General features: G+C 36.9%; 1 long non-coding RNA gene across 1 annotated transcript; it reads right to left on the bottom strand.

Annotated features, from left to right (window-relative positions):
- Window positions 1–335: 335 nt before the first annotated feature.
- On the bottom strand, window positions 336–17,804 carry LOC108446516. Its single transcript, XR_001861726.1, has 3 exons — window positions 17,661–17,804; window positions 8,801–8,879; window positions 336–5,503 (listed from the first exon to the last, which is right to left on the bottom strand). It is a non-coding gene; the product is annotated as an uncharacterized LOC108446516 (long non-coding RNA).
- Window positions 17,805–19,568: the final 1,764 nt, after the last annotated feature.

The following is a 19,568-nucleotide window of genomic DNA, read 5'->3' as shown; positions in this document are numbered from 1 at the left end:
ACTGGGTTTAATAACTATCCTTGTTTGGTTTTTTTTCCATGCTAATCTTAAACTTCAGAGACTGTGTGAAAAATAAGAGAAACTCTACAGGACAATATATTGAAACCCCTTCAAACAACTATTTTTTATCTGGTCTCCAAACTGCAATGATTCTCACTTTTTCTGTGTGTGGCATGCCTAGTGTCCTGGTTTGAGACAAATTTGGAGGAATGTCCAAAATGAACGTCCTCTGATAGAAGGCAGGTTTCAGCCGTCCCTCCACCACCAGGCGTGCAAAAAAAATTCCTCAGAGGAAAGTGAAAAAAAAAGTTATTTATTTAGCAAGCAGGGGGCACGCAGGCACCAAAAAAAGAAGAATGAATAATGTTAAATAATAAAACCTCTTGCTGTGAAGAAAACCTGGGTACTTTCAGAGTTCTTTGTAGGTGATGGCTCTGTTCTCTCTGGAGCTGGGGTGCAGCTTGGGCCTCCCCAAGCCAGGGTGTAAGGCTTCCTGGTGATGTTCTGGTGTTGCTGAACAGTCCAGATGACAAGAAGAAGATGCCAAAGTCCCAGGAAACTCCTTGCTTCAGCTAGCGAACAAGAAGCTAGCTAAAAAACCAAGAGAATGTAACCCTCTTCCCTGCTGCAGAGAGCCCGGAGCTGACGAGAAGAGTGAGCAAATTATCTGTGTTTTTGAACACAGCCGCTGAAGAATTCTACTGCCTTGCACCCCCCTTTCAGGTCTGCCTTAAAGACACAGAAAGGCACAGGATTCATGTCTGGGGACAGAGCAGACGATAGGGGATACACCATCATAAAGTCACCACAAGACACCTAGGAAAGATTAACAAGTTTATTTCAAATGCTACACTTAAAATAAACATTTTCAGAACTCCCTAAGAAACTGTAGAACTTGCAAAAATGCCCAATGAATGGAAAGGCGTGGGTATACTAAATATATTTAGTATTTTGGAATTTTGAAAATTCATAGTTTTTTTTATCTGAACAGAAAGATCTTTTAGTCTCAAGATTTTTCTCAAATTTCATATTTGAACTCAGGTGTCAATCTATAGCTTCATAACAGAAGAAAAAAGAACTGATATCAAAATGCTCAAAACACTGGGGACAATGGATAGAAGGGCAATGGAGTATTTGGGTTTATTTTTCTTAGACTTAAACTTTTATTGTACAATTCCCATTTTGTATTCCATGGATACTTCTGGTGGCTGAAAATACCAAAGAAATTTTCTTGATTTCAATCAGCAGTGGCTGCTGAATCTTGGCTTTCCATCAATAAGTATTCTACAATGTTTTTGAAAGATCACATCAGATTATCTTGTCTTCATTGTTTCTCTATCAAGTTTTCCTCTTACATTAGCTTTAGACTTAGTCAATGGCACTGACTTCACATAATTTCCATTTTTGCCTATCATATGGGTTTGAAACCTTCCAGGCAAGAGTCATTTCTACAGGGGAACATATTTTGCTCTTATCAGGTTTAAATTGCTGAAGTTTCAAGCAGAGCTCTGAAGAAGACTGATCATTCACTCTAGTTCTCAGTTTTTCTCCGGAATTCTAGTGGTGAGTGAAAAACTCTTAAGTTACGCCTAATGTCAAAAACATAACAGACAAAGAGGATTGTGATTAGGACAGCAGCCTGAACCCAGCTGTAGCAAAGTACAAAAGGCATGTATGATTTAACATATATGGAATTTTTTTCACTGAACTCTAAATCTCAGTCTTATTGTAGTTGCTTGTGGGAATCCTTGAGACTTGAAAAAAAATGCCTGTCCTTAGCCAAATACTAGAAGTTGCTCAGCTGAGGTGGTGGAAAGCTGCTGCTTGACTTGCAGGATCTGTACCAACATGTTATTGCGCTAGAATATTTCATCTCCCTATGTTTCCATTGAGAAGGCAAGGCAAGGAACTTCTTTTGTGCTGAATAAAGAGAAGAAGGAAAGGAACTAGGTAGGTATCAGAACCCTTTTCAATTCTGTAATTCTTCAGGTAATCAGATGCTTTTGTACTTTCTTTCTCTACAGTGAAGTTTTTAGAGGAATTTTTTTGTCATTGATAAAGAATGAAATATGTTTTCATTACCAAAACAGATGTTTTAGTTAAGTTACTTGTTAAGTAACTGGAAAGATTTAGTCTCTTGTAATTCCTGCAATGGAACCTTAATCAAAGGATAAAGGACAAAATTTGTAAAAATAATAAAAATTTAAAAAAACCCCAAAGGAACTCTCACTATTCATTCTCTCATGTAAGCATGGAACACTGTCCTTGCTCTGAGAGGAACAGGTGAAAGGACTATTAAAAAAAAAAAGAAAGAAAAAAAGAAAGAAAAAAAGGAGAGGGATTGTCTGAAAGCTGAGTGCATAGTTAATGCTTGATAAGTCTATGCTGGACTCCTTCTATGGCAGATAATGTTAGAAACAGAGGTTAACAACGTTGAATCAAGCGGATTTAATGGCTCTTTCCATCCTTGCATGTTCAGATCAGGACTGACAGATGTCAATAGAATTACAAGTATTTTTTTCTTAAATGCTGAGGGGTTTAAGAATATCAGGTGTTTCTAAGCAGAGTCCCTGCTTCATTTTCTGCAGATCAAGCCAGTCATTTGTTTCTGAAAGGAATGTCATAGGAGCTTTTCCTCAGCTAAGAGCTGCTGAGTCTATTAAAAGAACAGTTTATTGAGAAGAGTGATTATTATGTGGGTATATTTAATAAACAGTGGGAATATAAACAGTCAAATTTCATTAGCTGATCAGTATTCTGATTAATATTCTTATGGATCACTTGTGAAAGACAAAAAAGTGTTGCATATTGCTGCTGATACTGTGTTGGAATCACTTTCCTTTAAAACAAGACAATGGAAAGTGTTACACTCAGGAGGTATAGAAAAGTGGAAGTTTTAAGTAAGGAACCACTACTCCTGTTCTGGACTTCTTCATGTGAGTCAAGTCAGGTTTTACTGTATGTAAGGAATTAACTCCCAGTAAGATCAAATTAAATCAAACACATTTGAAAAAATCCTTTTCCTAATCCTGAGCTTATTCCATCTTCTTATCACTAAGGGATAAGCATTATGTAGTGAAAGTTTCATGAGGAGAGGAACATATTTAGATTGGTGCTCGAATGCAAAGAGATCAATTGCCCTTCATAGCTTACAAAAACAGGTGACACTTAGCAAAAATTTTTAACACAAGCTGTGACATAAACAAGAATGTAAATGATTTTATCACTTGAAATATGTGTGAAAGATAGTGATATTTTTTCTCTGCATCTCAAAGTATTAGTCTGCCACAAGGTTTAAAACCAGTTTAAGAGGCTGATAAGGAAAAGCTGTATCTCACGAACTGAATAGACTAATTTATTAGCATAGATAAAAATCACCTTTTCAAAAAGCCAGTTTCATAACCAAGTAAGAGGACTGCTACACCCAATGCTAGTGAGAGAGAAGTTTTACTTGCAACCTTTCTAAGAGGGAAACTGTCAATACTTTGCTTTAGAAGATACCCAAGCAGAGAGACAGGGAGAACTGCTGCTTGTGGAATACAGGTTAGCAGCTGATACCATGACTCATAAAATGTAGCTCTGGTGTAGTTTCTGCAACGAGGTTTTTGCCTGTAGATGTTAGATTATTCTTTTAAAAGGTTTGTGGCTGAGATCTTAAGTAACACCTACAATTTAGGTTATGTTCTTCAACTCTCCTTTTTGTATGCTTTCCTAGTTACTAACAGCAGTTCCATACTAGTGGCTCATCTTTTCAACATAGTTTTCTGTTGGTTTATTCTCAGTTCTTACAAAGGGCAATACTTTAGCATCTGTATGCCTTCTATGGAATAGGAAACAGATCTACAAGCAAAACAGTTGCACACACAGCAACTCTATTTCTAGATCCTGTGTTAATTTAAGGAGTGAAGATTGAAGGAACACAACTGTAAAATGACCTTTAACTTTTCATGTATTGCATAATTTACCATGGTGGATTTGTCTTTGTAATTTTTTTTTCCCAGTGTTTGAACTCTATGCATTCTCTTGTCCAATGACTACTGTAAAGTACTTAGGTAGCTACTAGGTCACTGAATAAAGGGCAGCAAATGTTCAGATGACTGCTCATCACCGTTTTGCTCCTGTGGTATTAAAATCCACAAGATATTTTATCCAACACCATACTGGTTAAGAATACACAGAAGTCAGGGAAATAGCATTGGTTATAAATTGATTAAAGAAGGAAATACCATTGGAAGGTGAAAAGTCTCTCTGCGGTGTTTTTAACTTAAAGCTGTTTCTCTGCATGTGAGTTTCTGATTATCCTAGGGGGAAAGAAACTCCATATATCTTTTAAAATTAATTGGCTCAATGATTTTACTCAGTGATCACTTTAAGCCAAGATCATGCTTTTCTTTACACTGAATTCATAAATAATTCTGGTAAATCCACAGGCTGTGTCTTCTCTCCATTGTCCCCTCACTTTTCTACTAGTTAAAATCCTATGTTGCTGATTGTAGTTTAAGTCATAATACAAGAGACAATAAAGTATGTATGTGTGCAGTGTTTGCTTATATATGCATATTCTAAAAATAGCCTGTAAAATAGTGATGATCAGTTGTCTTGTGCCTCTTATTAGGAAGTTGGCAAAGTCATCAGTCACCAAAAATTTTGCCAAGGGTCCAAACAAAATAAACCTTACAGTTATTAAAATTACCTCAGTTTTTAATGCTGGCATTTGTATTGTTCTTCTCAAAGTACTCATAGATTAATTTAAAGCTGGGAAGAGTTGAATGGAAATATCTTGAGATTTAAAAAAAAATCTTTGTTAATGTACTAATAAAAAAAATGTGCTATGCAAACAAAACCTAGAAGCCTTAAAACTAATAAAAAATACTGGTTCAGTAGCTTTACTGCAGGTTAGTAAAATAACAGCCTGTGAAAACACTCAGACTTGTTTTATGATGAATAAAATGAAGAGGTAGAGAGGTAGAGACAACTAAGAAATTAATGAACACACATACATACTTAAATGAACAAAAACATTCAGGTAACATTATTTCCTTAAGCTGTTTCCTTAATACCGTCCCTCCAGCTCTCCTGGTTTGGCTGATTTATTGTCGGAACAACCCTAAGAATAATTTTGCTTGGAATTCTGGCCAAATTACAATCTGATAAGACCCCTGAATGAACTTGAGATCATTCACTCTAGATCTGCCTTGGATCCTCATGTGACATTGTGCTGCAGTTCACTTGGCACATTGCTTGTACTGATTTTCAGGCGGAAGTCTAGCAGCTGACATCCATCTACATCTTTGGTGGGGAACATTTTCCAGAAGCAATGGAACTCTTGAGAAATATTCACACTTTGTTGGTGGTGGATTGGATTTTCATTTATATAATTAAATAAGGCATTAAAACCAGCGTGAGATTTTCACTGACAAGTGTGTTTCTTCTGTCAAGAGAACTGTTTCGTAGCTTACTTATCTCCTATGTCACCTCTGTGTGAGTGGAATTTCTTTACCAGCTAGAAGAAATAAAACAAACATACTGATTAAAACATACTGTGCAGGTAACAGCACACTAAAATAATGTTGCAAGAACATTAATGCTGTGAAGAGGAAGTGTTATCACACAATTCATTCTGATATTAGAGTGTCTGCTACAGTGATGCTGCATACCTACAGAAGTGCTAATACTGCCTGCAGCCAAATGGATATTTTAAGTGGCTGTCAGATCAATATATTGAACTGCTCACTTAGATGACCTCATCAGCCCAGTAAGGACAAAATTAAAGTGTCACTGCAGGTGACTATATCTCCTTCAACAATAGGAGCAGAATGTTCCTGTTGTTAAGAGTCTTTGCAAATATTTACAACCCATAACCCTGTATTTCCTGAGTCAGACCTTGCCACTGTGGTTAAAACAATTAACATGAACATTCTTGCTAACATTCAAGTTGTACTTCTGCTATTTTGAAAGGTCCTTTCAGTTCAGTGTGTTTGAGCAATCTCTGCTCTGCCTCACAGATTTTGGTCAGAAGATGAGTTTGGGGATATTTCTCAGCATAATTTACCCTTAGCCAAAAATCTACAAGACTTGTTTTGTCTACACCTGCCACACCCAGCTGCAAATATTTCTTTTGTATTATACCCTTTTCTTGTTGCACTGAAATTTGGGCCTAATCAGTGGATGTACAGAGTTGCTGGTGCTGTCAGATTTTTGACAACACTTCTCTGACAGTTATAGATTAATCAGATTATTTCAAGTTGTTTACATTTTAAATGTAAGAATTTTAATGAGTTAGTATTGTTACACCAATTATTAAGATCATGTGCCCCCATTTGTTGCCAGTTATTGTGTTTTAAAGTAAAATCAAAAGACTGATGATTCAGGTAAAACTGGATTTTACTATTGTTTTGCAGATAGCACTGCAAAATAAAATAATTGAAAATCTTAAAGTTAGTATTTTAGGGAGATGAAAGACATAAGATGGACTCTGATAACAAACATGGCTGTGTGAGAAAAATTGTATAGGAGAATTATATACTGAAATATTTTTTTATATTCTTTAACATTTTGCTATATGCTCTATTTTGACATACTGTATTATAATAGAGTATGTTTTTATATATAATAAAATAACATATATTTTGTGTATAGAAAAATATAAAAGCATTCTATGTACTTAAATAATTTTTATATTTTTATATGATACATTAATATATTTTTCTCAGTTTCTAAAATTATAACCACCAGAAAGCAATTCTTACTTATTGCATGAATCCCATACAAATTTGAAAAAGAGAAATAGTAATTTATCTGTAAATAAATTCATCATATGAAATGCACTGTTATTATGGTTGATTTAAATTATTTCCATTATATATTATTTACTACAAATTTGTATTTTTATCATGTACATTAATTACAAGTATTATAATGATAACATGAGCATTAGTAAGAGCTGCTAATATTGAGGGTAGCAGAAGCTATCTGCAAGTAGTTGTGTGTAAAGATTTTATTCTGTACCTTATTCTGGGAAGAAAGTTGTTGAACATATCTTTTGACTTATTTTTGTATTGCTTACAGATCAAAAGCTGGTCTAAATAAACTCTTTAAGAAGAGTGTATCAAAAGTAAAGGAGAACTGCACAATGATTTCTCAAAAGACTTGTAAATAGTTAGTGCTTAAGATACATCAGTTTTAGCCTGGATTTCAGATTGGAATCTCCAGGAACAGCTACAGGAGTGTGAACAGGAAAACAGAAGTGTCATTATGATGTAATTTTAAGCATCCCAGAAGGAGGATCCGCTTGTAGTTCAGGATTGGCTCGGTAGACAGACATTTATTCCTAGCTTTGCCTTAAACTTGTTATACAATCTAAAATGTTCTGTGGAGGACAGCTTTTTATCAGTGGAGTTTATTGCATATGAATACTCAACATTGGAGACACTCAAAACTAAGTTTCATCTAAAATACTGGCCTTTGCCAGTAATTTCCTTTTTAAATAAATCCTGTGTTAAAATAAGTTTATGGATATCACAGAAATGCAAATCCTCTATTTATTCTTTTTGACTGAACAGCAGATTTAACCAAAATGTAGGGGTTTGAATTCTGAAAACACTGCTAGCCAAGGTTTGTTTTTCTTCCAGGATTTATTTTCCATCTTCTTCATCATTTGATGGGTTACCTTACCATACCTCTTTTTCCTTCTGACCTAATTTCTTTTAAAGCAGTGAATTTTGCCCAAGATTTCAGATTCTCAGGGCCAAGCCATAGGAGGGGCTCTGAGCAATCTAAAAATCTTTGTGCCTCTGCACTCTTAATGCGCAGCCATCCTTTAACAGGGGCCCTGAAAAGTTTGAAAAGCATCAAATTTTATTGTTTCCCTTGTGGGGATGTTTTGCATTCAAGTAGTAAATTTGGTATTTTTTCTGGATGGATCAGATGTATTGCACAGTTATGTGCGAATGTGTAACATCTAAAACTAGATCTGGCTCTTAACCACAAATGTTGGATGCAAACTTTATACTGTTTGTCAACACATTGTGAAACCTACTGTAGCTATGGGTATCAAATCATCAGTCCTGAGTCTTTGTACAGAGCATTTAAAAAACTGCCCACATGTCACAGTAGTCAAGACTGGGCAGGCAGAATGAAAGGGAAGTCTGGCATAAGGCGAGAGTAGCAAGTTGCAAACCCCTGGGTCTTGCCTCAGCTGTTTACATAGATGAAATTTACTCTTTCATGTAGAAGAAAGAGAGAACTATGAGGAAATAAAAATAATCTGGACTTTGTGTAGAATGGAACTTTATGAAAGAGCCCAGAGGAGGTCAACAAGTCAATTAGAGGGATGGAGCAGATTTCCTAAGAGAAAAAGTGAAGAGAATTGGTGTTGTTCAGACTGGAATGGAAAAGGCTTTACGGTGGCCTAACTGAAGCTTTCCAATAACTGACGGGAGCCTACGGGAAAGATGTAGAGAGACTATTTACAACGGCAGGGTCCGGACAAGGGGTAATTTATAAATTGAAAGACAGTAGGTTTAGATGAGATATTAGAAAAAAATTCTTTACTATGAGTGTGGTGAGGCACTAGAACAGGTTGGCTGAAGAATCTGGAGATGCCCCATCACTGGGAAGTGTTCAAGGCCAGGTTGGATGGAGCTTTGAGCAATCTGGTCTAGTGGAAGGTGTCCCAGTCCATGGCAGTGGGTTTGGAACTAGATGATCTTAAAGGTGCTTTCCAACCCAGGCCATTCTATGATTCTACAGTATCTTGTGATAGATTCTGTTTTCCCTAGGGTACATTAACACATCTTACCTAGCATATTGTGCCAGTTGAAGTTAACACGATAGATCTAGCAACTTCCCTTGCAATATTGAAAGCCCTTGAGATACAGCTGGGGAAAAAAAAAGAAAGAAAGAGTTAGGTGTGATTTCTCCCTTTTTCCTTCTCTGGAGTTCATTGGATAAATGTCACTGCTGTGCCTCCCTGTCAGTGGCAAAATCAAATAATCAGTTACCAGAAATTCACAGCTGCATGCCACTCAAAAGTCCATTCAATGGAACAGAGCATGGTTTGTTCTAAGCTTCAGCTGGAGAAATTCTGTCACTGCAGTGGGAGAGCACCCCTTTGAATTTGGGAAGTTCATCCATGCAGGCATCTTGAAATTATTTTGCAGCCTTCTTCTCTGAAGGCCAAAGCTTCATTAAACCTTGTTAGTTTATTACTAGTGGAACTCCTCAATGACAAGTGCTGCAAACTGAAGGATTTTTCATTTTACTTTGATAGCAGGTGTATTTTTATAAATTGAAGCAGACAGCAATAGGACCTTTGAAACAGGAACATAACCAGTATGCATTTTGTAGGTCCCTTGATATGAGACCCTGAGCTGTCTTCTCCCCTGGTGGGAGACCAGGTAAAAACCAACATTTTGTTAAAGCATAGATTAATCTTCTTAAGGAGTGAAAATGGCATAGATAACACAGCTGGTAATTGTCTGTGAAGTATGTGTTCTTGTTTATAAGCACGGTTATTTCATAGAAACAAAACGTGGACCAGAATATTAAAAAGAATCCATTCCATTTTTCTTATATCTGAAGGTTATTACTCTTAGCGCAATCTATTTAGATACTATCCATAATACTCTCCAAAAAACCAAAATAACGTGAGCAAATGAAGTAATTTTCTGGAGATGTCAAGGAACTCAGTCATTTATTTTCTCCACCACACTTTGTAATTTCCATGATTAACTTTTCTGCACTTTTCTGAAGGATGCGAAATAAAGGTGTAAGTGAGAAAATTTACTTCAGTTTGCCAAATTTTATATTTTGTACATTAGTTGGGATTTATTTTCCAATTACATTGAAAACATATTTATCTTCCATTTTGATGACTAACACAAAAAAAGAAAAGAAAGTCCGTATGAAAGAAAATGTAGCTCTAATGTCATGATATATATGGGTTACTTTTTCAAGATTTCATTTCTCAAGTAATTCAAGATGGGTATACGTAACTTAGATCATTATGTTTTTCTAACTTAATTTAAATAAGCAATTATTAGGTTTTCTGAACTATTCATGGCTCTTGTTTCCAGATAATTAACTGTCACACATAGTTCAGATTCCTTTTATGCAAAATGTGTATGCTTAACCAGGAGTACCTGAGGACATTTTCAAGATGAATACAAGCTTTTCATGCTTACATTTATCATTGATGAGTAAGTTACGGAGGCTCATGCTGTGAACGAGAGATTTAGATATCTCTGTATAGGATCAGATAATACTGATATTTGAAACTAACAATAAAATAGCTTGACAACAATCATTCATGCATAAGGCTAGATATTTTTAACAATATTTAACTATAACAATATTTATAACAATATTTATAACAATATTTATAACTATAACAATACTATATAACAATATTTAACAATTTTTAACAATATTTAACTAGAAATTCTTGGCAAGAATTGTCCTTAAGGGGAAAAAAAAGCAAAACACCACCAAATCTTTCAAATAATTTTCTCTTAGTAGCATACAGGTTTTGAGTGGTGCTTGAGAGAAACAGAGACAATAATGAAGTTACAGATTTCATTACTGTGACTGTTTGTCCCTTTATGAAAAGAAAATTAAAAATAGTTGAGTTCTCTTGCCTTGGGTCCTGAACCTCTCACTGACACATGAGAAAGCTGAGGTTACTCAAAAATATGAGTCATTTAAATGTAGGTGAAGCAGAAATAAGAAAATAGTTTCATATAACCATGGGACTGAAACATTTTTTAGTTTGTTCTGTAGTTTCCAGCAGGTGCAATTTGTCACTTCAGTTCTAAGCTGGTATAATTGAAATGGATAGAATCATACTGATAAAAGTAGCAATGACTGTATTGTCAATTGTGTGCAGTCTTCTTAAAACTTCTTCAACTGTGAAAGTGATCTTTGAGAAAACTCTGCCTATGTTGTCTATTTCATTTGAAAAGATTCTTGACAAAAAAGAAAACACTTACTGAAATTAAAACAGGATTTCTGTCTTCAGGGCCTGTTGAAAAAAAGTGAGGGAGGCTTTTCATTACTTTATGTCTTATGCAAAAATATGCCAAGTAAGTTGGGTAGTGCTGGTAATTTGGCAGCTATGTGCTACCTGATACTCATTGTACCTGAATGATAAGATGGACATTTGAAATTCAAATTCAATTTTTAATTTGAGTGGAGATAAATGAATGTCTGGAATATTGATTTTATGTATCATTAATGCATCTTTAAAAATTATTGAAGATAAAAAGTAGTGGAAAACTGATGCAATTTTTAGAAGGCAACATAGATCACATGCATTTTCCTACTGAAATAGAAGACAAAACATACAATTATTTGGTATTCAAGCATAAGATACACACAGCAGGTTGCCTTGTTTTGATAATTTTTTGCCTTCTTTTGCTATTTCAATTAATATTATGTGAACTTTCATGTTCAGCATCAGAAATAAACAACTAAACTGGGTAAAATTAAATGGACTATTGCAGCACACTTGGGTGAACTTCAAATTCCTTTATAGCTGTGGTTCTAAAGCCTTTGCACCCAAAACCTCAAAGGGAGGACATTATATTGGATGGCAGTGGTAGTCCCTGATGTGATAATAAAATGATACTCTGATAGACAGCTGTAGGAAATCAGTCCTACAGCCATGAGATAGGCCATGAGGTGTGTGGCTAAGAGTTCACCCTTGTCATGATGTCATGCTGAGGGAGTGATAGGCTATCAGGTGGAGGGTGGATGACCTTTATCACTGCAATCAATCAGGGAGAAGAGGGAGTGATGGTAAGGCGTAATGGTCCTGTTCAGTCCTTATGTAAGACTCACAGTCTGTAAATCTGTTACTCTTTATACATCTCTTTTACACACAAGTTGGCTTTCCCCACCCCCTTTATGATGGCAGTGACAGAATACTGGACTAGAGTCACATCTCCACTTCTCCCAAAAGTATAAATTGGCATCTAAAATTCTCAGTGGTAGAGAATGAGAATACAGCTACCTTAGAGACAAATGGATGGATTTACTTCTCTCACCTCTGCAAAGCAGGGGTGAGTCTTTGGTAATATTTGTACCTCCGACCATGCTGAAGTGTACCTGGGAACACCTGTACATAGCACTATACATTTATGTTTTGCAGCTCTAGTGAATTTATTACCAGCAATATAAAAGAATCTATAATCTGTTGCTCCAATAAACTACACTGCTAGTAAATCTGTGTTTGTGAAAGTTCTTATTGAACTCAACCAGACGTAGTGTTGAAATGGTTAACTGCAGTACTGGTGAATTTGTGATTGTGAATGAGACCAATCTAATGATGTAACCCACACTATTGCTGCAGCTGGGAACACAACCAGCATTGCAGTGCCGAGTTGGTTATAATCAGGAATAATGCTCAGTCACATCCAGCCCCTTTGATTTCTGAGGGCCAGCTGGAAAGCAAGGTTTTGGAGGGTTTATTCTGCCAAATTGTGGTACTCTTAACACAACAGTAGCCATACAGAATTCTGCACTGAATCTTACATCCCAAGTTCTAAAGTAAGGAGGACTGTGATTTTCATTGTCAACTTTCATACACAATCTGTAGTCAGCTCCATACTGCCAGTCATGGCAGGATGCAGATTACATGACTGCTGTACACTGGGCTGCTTTTCCAAGACAACATTCCTCTTCACCTTTAACTGCTTTTGAGACCATGCATTTCTGATAGATTATATTTCTAAGATGTTCCTTAGTGAGAGTGTCAGCATATTCTACTTTATTCTTGATCTAGGACCATTGAATGATTATTGAACATGTTGCCTGATGAAAATGCATCTCTACACAGCAGCAGCTCATTAAGAGAATATATGTGCATATAATGCTTTTGCATCTATGTTGTTAATGTAAGTCTAATTGTTACAATGTTACTGGTATACTGTAAGATTTCATCAATTTGCTAGATTTTCTTCAGATGGCAGCTACATCTTCCCTTTAACCTTCATTTGAAACCCAGCAAACATGACAGGACAGAAAAAAAGCCTTATTTTATGGGGCATACCATTTAAGAAATTTGGAGACGTCCCTGTTTTAATCATAGATATTTTACTTGACAAGAAATATTTGCAATTAGCACAGTCTTGGCATGAGTATAAACAGCAATGTTAACCTACATGCCATCTAAAAGAAGTATGAGTCATTATCCATAGGTTTAAATTTCCTTTATGATGCTTCTAGTAGACAAGAAAGAAAATACCTAGAGACAGCTGTGGGAAATCAGGGATTTTTTAGTGCTGTTTTGCTCAGAATGGAGAAGACAAGGCTTCAGGAAGAATTCATTGCATCCTTCTAGCACCTAAACAGGGCTTATAAAAAGGAACGAAAGGGACTTTTTATACTGGGAGAGACTGACAAAAAAACAGCAACAGTTTTAAACTGGAAAAGGGTGCGTTTAGAATAGGTGTTGGTAAGAAATTCTTTACTGTGAGGGCGGTGAGGTAGTGGAACAGGTTGCCCAGAGAAGTTGTGGATGTTCCATCCCTGGAAGTGTTCAAAGCCAGGTTGGATGAAGCTCTAGCAATCAGGTCTAGTGGAAGGTGTCCCTGCCCTTGGCAAGTGTGTTGATACGAGATGATCTTTAGGATCCCTTTCAACCCAAATAGTTCTATGATTTTATGACTTAAGTTTTGGTACTAGAAGTGTGATAGTTGAAAACTGAAGAAATAACAGAAGTGTTTATGTGTAAAAGTAATAGTGATTGCCTGGGTATTTATGACTGTACAGCATAATTTTGTCCTGCAGATTGCATACACACTTCGAACTCCAAGCAGAAAACTGTACACTTATCTTCAAAACTGTATACCCCAGCCTAGAGGAAGCATGTGTTTCATACATGTGTATATACTTTGCCATTTAGAACATACAGCTAATTTCAGTGCTCTTGCACTTTCTCTGTCAGATTCTCCACTGAATAACATATTCCTGTCTGGGAGGAGATGCATGGCCACACTGGAAATATGTTTCTGTATGTAAGTATGGCTGGTATTATGCAATATAAAGACAAAGAAAATGAATGTGTTCGTAAGTTAACTTCTATTTCTTCCCAAGTCTTCCTGTCTTCTCTGACCTGATGTGCCTTTATTAGAGAAATAAGCTACAGTTGACTTGTTATACTGATGCGTCAATATCACAGCCTTCAAACTCACAGTCTTTTTCTTCTGATAAAAGTCTAGTGAGCTACTTTGAGTTATTTTTGTTCTCCTATCCCATCACAGTGGTCTGGAAATCAGGAATGAAAGAGTCATTTTACTTGTTGCCTCTTTACAATAAAACAAAAATGTTATCTCCTATTTCCTCAGGGACAAGACAGTTCAATCTCTGTTTTGTAAAAAAAAGTAAAAGGAGCAACTGCAAGGTTAATGTTCTAACAGATGCATAATAAAGATAAAGGCGTGGAAAGAATCTTTCAGAAGGTATCTACTGAGAGAAAGACATTATATTGCTAGCTATATGTGCTGAAACTTGTTGCAGAAAGGGAATTGGCCCAGTGATGTGAATCCCAGCTATGCCTATGTTACAATCTCATTTAAACTCAGAAAAGCAAAGCAAGCCAAGTCTCTGTGCATAAACTGGAAAGAACTTGGAAGGTTCAAAATATTCCCAGAAATGAGACTAAAACCAAATGAGGTTAGATGTTGATGCCAAAAAATGGACGTATTTTATTTAACAGTAAAAGAGGCAAAGAGAAGGGAAGAGAAAAGAAAGAGAGAAAGAAATGGAGAAAAGAAGTGGGGGGGGGGTGGGGTTACATGTTGTTCCCAAAAAATGGATGTATTTTATTTACTAGTAGAGAGGCAAAGAGAAGGGAAAAGAAAAGAGAGAAAGAAATAGAAAAAAGAAGTGTGCGTGGGGGGTGGGGGAACAGGGAGAGGTGACAGGGGTTAGATGGAAGCACATCACCCATCCAAGGGTCCCAACGACATCTCGTTGATCCCCTCCATCTGGTCTGCTGGTGGTGAGGGTCCCCCATCACTGCCGTGACCACACCGCCACATGCTACGCCATGCCGCCACATGCCAAAGAGTACAGAATCCCGTGGATTAATATATGCTGTGAGCCAGGTGGGAACACCCACGTGTCTCCCTTTGCAGGGGCTAGCTTGACCCTGTCCCTTGCAACACTGAGGGTCTGTTGCATCATCTCTGGTGCAGGGTCTGGGGACCCCTTTGAGGGGGGCCCCCGTGATGGGCCATGTCACCCCTTCTGCTGTGGATAAGCTTCTGACCACAGGCTTTTCCAAGATACCCAAAGCCTCTACTCCCCCCCCCCTTTGGTGGAGGGTCTGTTCGAGCCTGGCAGCTGATAGCCCTGAGGCTGTGGTCTCTACCTTGGAGGTGTTAAGCCTGAGTTTTGTGAATGTCCCCAGCCCTGAGTTGTTACTTTATCTTATCTTCATCAGCGAGCAGGGTAAGGCCTCACTCAGGGCCCCATCCAGGGGGCTGTAGTCTTCTCTGCAGCTTTTGTAATACAGTTTTAAAAGTACTTTAAGAAAATATTTAAGTCATAAATTATAATATTTCAGTCTCTGACAGCGTATTCCTGGTATTGATTTCATATGTAATGCTTGATAGGTGCATTAGGTCAAGGACATGGAGTAGCCCTATTTTCTGCATTCTAAGTTTTTAAAATCAGGTCTGTTCAAATGAGAGTTAGTTGAAAACAGAAGCAGTAGAAGTATGCTTATAGTCACTGTGGGGTTTTTTGCTGATGCTGTGCCTGGAGTTCAAAAGCACTGCTGGATACACAGAGTACTTGCCCGAAGATGGTGTACACTATGCTTCATTATGTTTATATGAAAATATTGGACAGTTGGGATCCACTGTACTGTAGGTGAATGAATGCCCAGTATGGAGCCAAGGGAGTTGCGCTGCAGAGTACTTTTGTAAATTTAAGAAGTAACTGTAAGACAATAAGTTGTAGGAACATTTTAGTCTATATAATAGTTTAAGAATGATGTAATGCTTAAAATAATTTTTAGAAGATGTAAAAAACCCCCATATAAATGCTATACAATATTATTGGAGTGTGCCAAGAGCTCATTGAAAATAATCTAGATAAATTTTTTCCTAAAATATCTGCGTATAGTCTCTCATAGCTTTTCTTTATTTTGAATGCATCACATGCACTGTTTGACCTATGCACTTAGTTCTGAGAAGCCCCTCTTATTTTTTGGTCCACTCAAGATTTGTTAACTGTATTTGCTAGGTGAATACAGGAAGATTCTTAGATACATTCTTTTAGTCATGTTTTAGGATAGAAATACAAAAGAAATTGCAGCACCAAATTTGCATCCCTCTCTCTTTTAAATTCTTAAGTTGAAGAGACATTCTAAAATGGACAAGAAATTTAGGACCTAGTGGAATGTATTTTACAACGGAAGAAATATATATTTGAACTCACTACAATATTTTCTGTTCTAAACAGAACGGAGCCAAACAGGCTCCTAAAGTGGAAATATTAGGGGTTTTATGAGCTAATTGCATACCAAAGGTCACATTTGTGCCAAAATTTCTATTGGAATTGTACATGGCTTTCAGGGTCACATACGTATTTATATTTAAAACTACCTTGAAGAATGTGGAGAGAAGAGAGAAAACAAGATAATTAGACTGCAAAATTCCTGTCAAAATCTTTGAAGCAGAACCTAAGATGTAAGATGAAATGGACAAGTTATTACTTTCATTTTGAGTGGTAGTGAAGGGGTACTTGCTGTCTCTTCAGTATTTTAATAGGAAGAGCAGTAGTATGAAACTATTTCCTTTCTTGCAGAGGTTTCTGTGCAACAGAACTAGCTTTTGAGTGAGGAGCTCTTACAGAACCACAGTAGAAACAGTATTAAAATTGTATGAAAGCCAGGAATCTGGTCAGATGCACTGTTGAAGAACCATAGAAATTTATTTGTGGATAACACACATCACTTATCAGTCACCTTTTTGAGAATTACATTAATTTTCTGGGATTAAATGTGTAGCTACATACTGAACTCTGCATACTGCATCTGAGATTGCTTGCAAGTGAACCAGACATAGCTTTGCTCAGAGATTTCTTGTAACCTGGGTAAAACTTTCTCTTTCCACAGTATTTGAACAGATTTTTTTTAAATGAAAACTCTCTCATTTTGACCATGTTACAAATGGACATAACATTTTAAAAAATCCAGCCTACCAAGTAGTAATAAGTTACCTGATCATTGCAGGCAGGGGCAGGCTTTTTATTCAGATTTTCCATTTTGAGTAAAAAAGTGGATTTCGAGTTAACTTGCATACTATTCCTTTGTATCATTAGTATGATTCCTCATACAGATCTTTGCTGGAAATAGTGCTTTTTGGAATGACCTAAATAGATATGTACAGATAACCTCTCTCCGCTACCAAAATTATATAATAAAAGTTAATTAGTGAATTTGGCAATAACTTCTTCAATTAAGAGGAAATAGATATATAATAAACATGCTATGAGCACATTTGAAAAAAAACCTTCAAGTCTAACTTCTGTAGTTGGAAAACTTGAAATTTGTCAGAAAATAATATCAGGGTGACTAAATTAGTGGTTTTTAAATCCTTTTGTAATATGATGTTCCTATTATTATAAAAAGGAAATTTAATTGAACTCACTTTACTTGAAGGTAACTTGTGGGAGTGCAGGTAGCTCCAGCTACTCTTCCTCCTGAGAAGAACTCTAGACAACCAGCTGTTGTGGTTAGCAACCCAAGTTTAGCATGTAACTTCAGCCATGGTGAGAACCCATGATTCCCTTGTTTTGTCTTTTGTATGTTTCCCCCGACTGGTCAATATTTTGCCTCTCTTGTTTTATGTATGAAGTTATGTATATTCATTTTCCTTCTTTAATATGTATTACTTCTAGAAAGTTCTTTCTTCCTCGACGTCCCATTGGATCCTTCCCTGAGTCCCTCCTATGTGTTGTTCCCATTGGTTCCCTTCCTGTCAATCCCACCTGCTTGTCTTTATCCCATTGGCTGAGATCCCTTTCCCCACCTATTCTGTACCCAGTATAAGATCCCTGGACCCTCCCACCAATTGGCCTCTTTGTCCCTGTCTTTCCATGGGAATAAACCTGCATGGAACACATACGGAGAGTCCCCTCTCTTTACTTCTTTGCCTTTGCCTGCGTGCCTGCCTGACAGCGACAGGAAGATACAGCCCCTTTTGGGTGAGGAGCTCTACCCCTTTTTCATTGTGTTCTGGGCACTGAGTGTCACCTTCCAGAGGGGTTTCAGTGTTGACCTCCGGGCTTCTTTGTGTTGGCACGCAAGGGGTAAAACTCCCTGCTGCCAGCTCACAGCAGCTGAAAACCCCTCCAGTAACTTGCACAACAAACTGGTTAATTTCTGATCTTCTGGCAAAACATACATGACTTCGATTTTATTCCAGAATTTTTCAAAAGGTTGAAAGGTCCCCCTCCCCTCTACCTCCTCTCTCCTTCCCGTCTCCCTCCTCCCCTTTCTCTACTCCTCCTCTTCTCCCCCCTTCTTAAAAATACTGTCACAGAGGTGCTACCGCTGCCACTGATGGCTCAGTTTTGGCCGGCGGTGGGTCTGTCTTGTAGTTGGCAGGTACTGGCTCTGTCAGACGTGGGTGCAGCTTCTGGTATCTTCTCAAGAATCCACCCCTGTAGTCTCCCTGCTACCAAAGCTTTGCCGTGTAAACCAAATGCAAGGATGACAAACAGGGCCCTGGGTAGAAGCACAGTTTTACCAAACAGAGTGAGAGGACAAGAAAAGAACGTGTTGCACTTTCTCAGAGAAACTCCCTATGATTTGGGATTTGGCTAGGTCTAATTTTTTAGATGTATTAAATAATTAAATGGCAAATTTACTTTTTAATATCAAGGATTTTCCTACACATATTAGAACATATCTAAAGCAACTGTTATTTCTGATGTAAATAATATAGCAATAAATTAATAAGAGTAAAATCCATTCTTTCTCATTTTTCTTTAGTCCCTTCAAAGTATCTCAGACAATTTTTAACTGCTATAAACCATAGCTTGAAAAAACTTTTCCACAGAAAGACATCATTCTGTCTTTATCTCTGAAAGCAATCTCAAAGGCTGATATAAAAGAGATTTTGAACCAACTGCTACCTTAACAAGTGAATCAAACAAGACTTATTTACTGTTTCCCTCTGTGCTTACAGTTTAGAATTTGATTTTACATTTCTTCATGAAATAAGACTGCAATCACATGTTGTGCACCTTAAACAAAACTGCATTCAAAGTGAATAAATCAAGTAAGCTATGTAGCTTCTTTAGAAAGAAAGCAGATAAAGGACAGAAGAGGAAGAACTGCTACAGTTTCCAAACCAAAGCAAAAATCAAGTGAGTAGCTACATTATTTCACTTTTACCATTAATGAGACAGTAAGAGTTTCATACCATCAGCATAACTTGTGGTGATGCAGTTTCAATCACATTCTTTTCAGGCCAAAAATTGCTGCCTTTCCAATCCAGTCTTTTACGCCTCTTTTACCTGAAAACTAGGAGACAGGTCTCATGAGGGCAGAT

The sequence above is a fragment of the Corvus brachyrhynchos genome, unplaced genomic scaffold, assembly GCF_000691975.1.
Source record: "Corvus brachyrhynchos isolate BGI_N302 unplaced genomic scaffold, ASM69197v1 scaffold424, whole genome shotgun sequence".
In the NCBI taxonomy this organism is placed as follows: Eukaryota; Metazoa; Chordata; class Aves; order Passeriformes; family Corvidae; genus Corvus; species Corvus brachyrhynchos.
The sequence above is the reverse complement of the archived record's forward strand: the minus strand, read 5'-3'. Positions and strand labels throughout refer to the sequence as shown.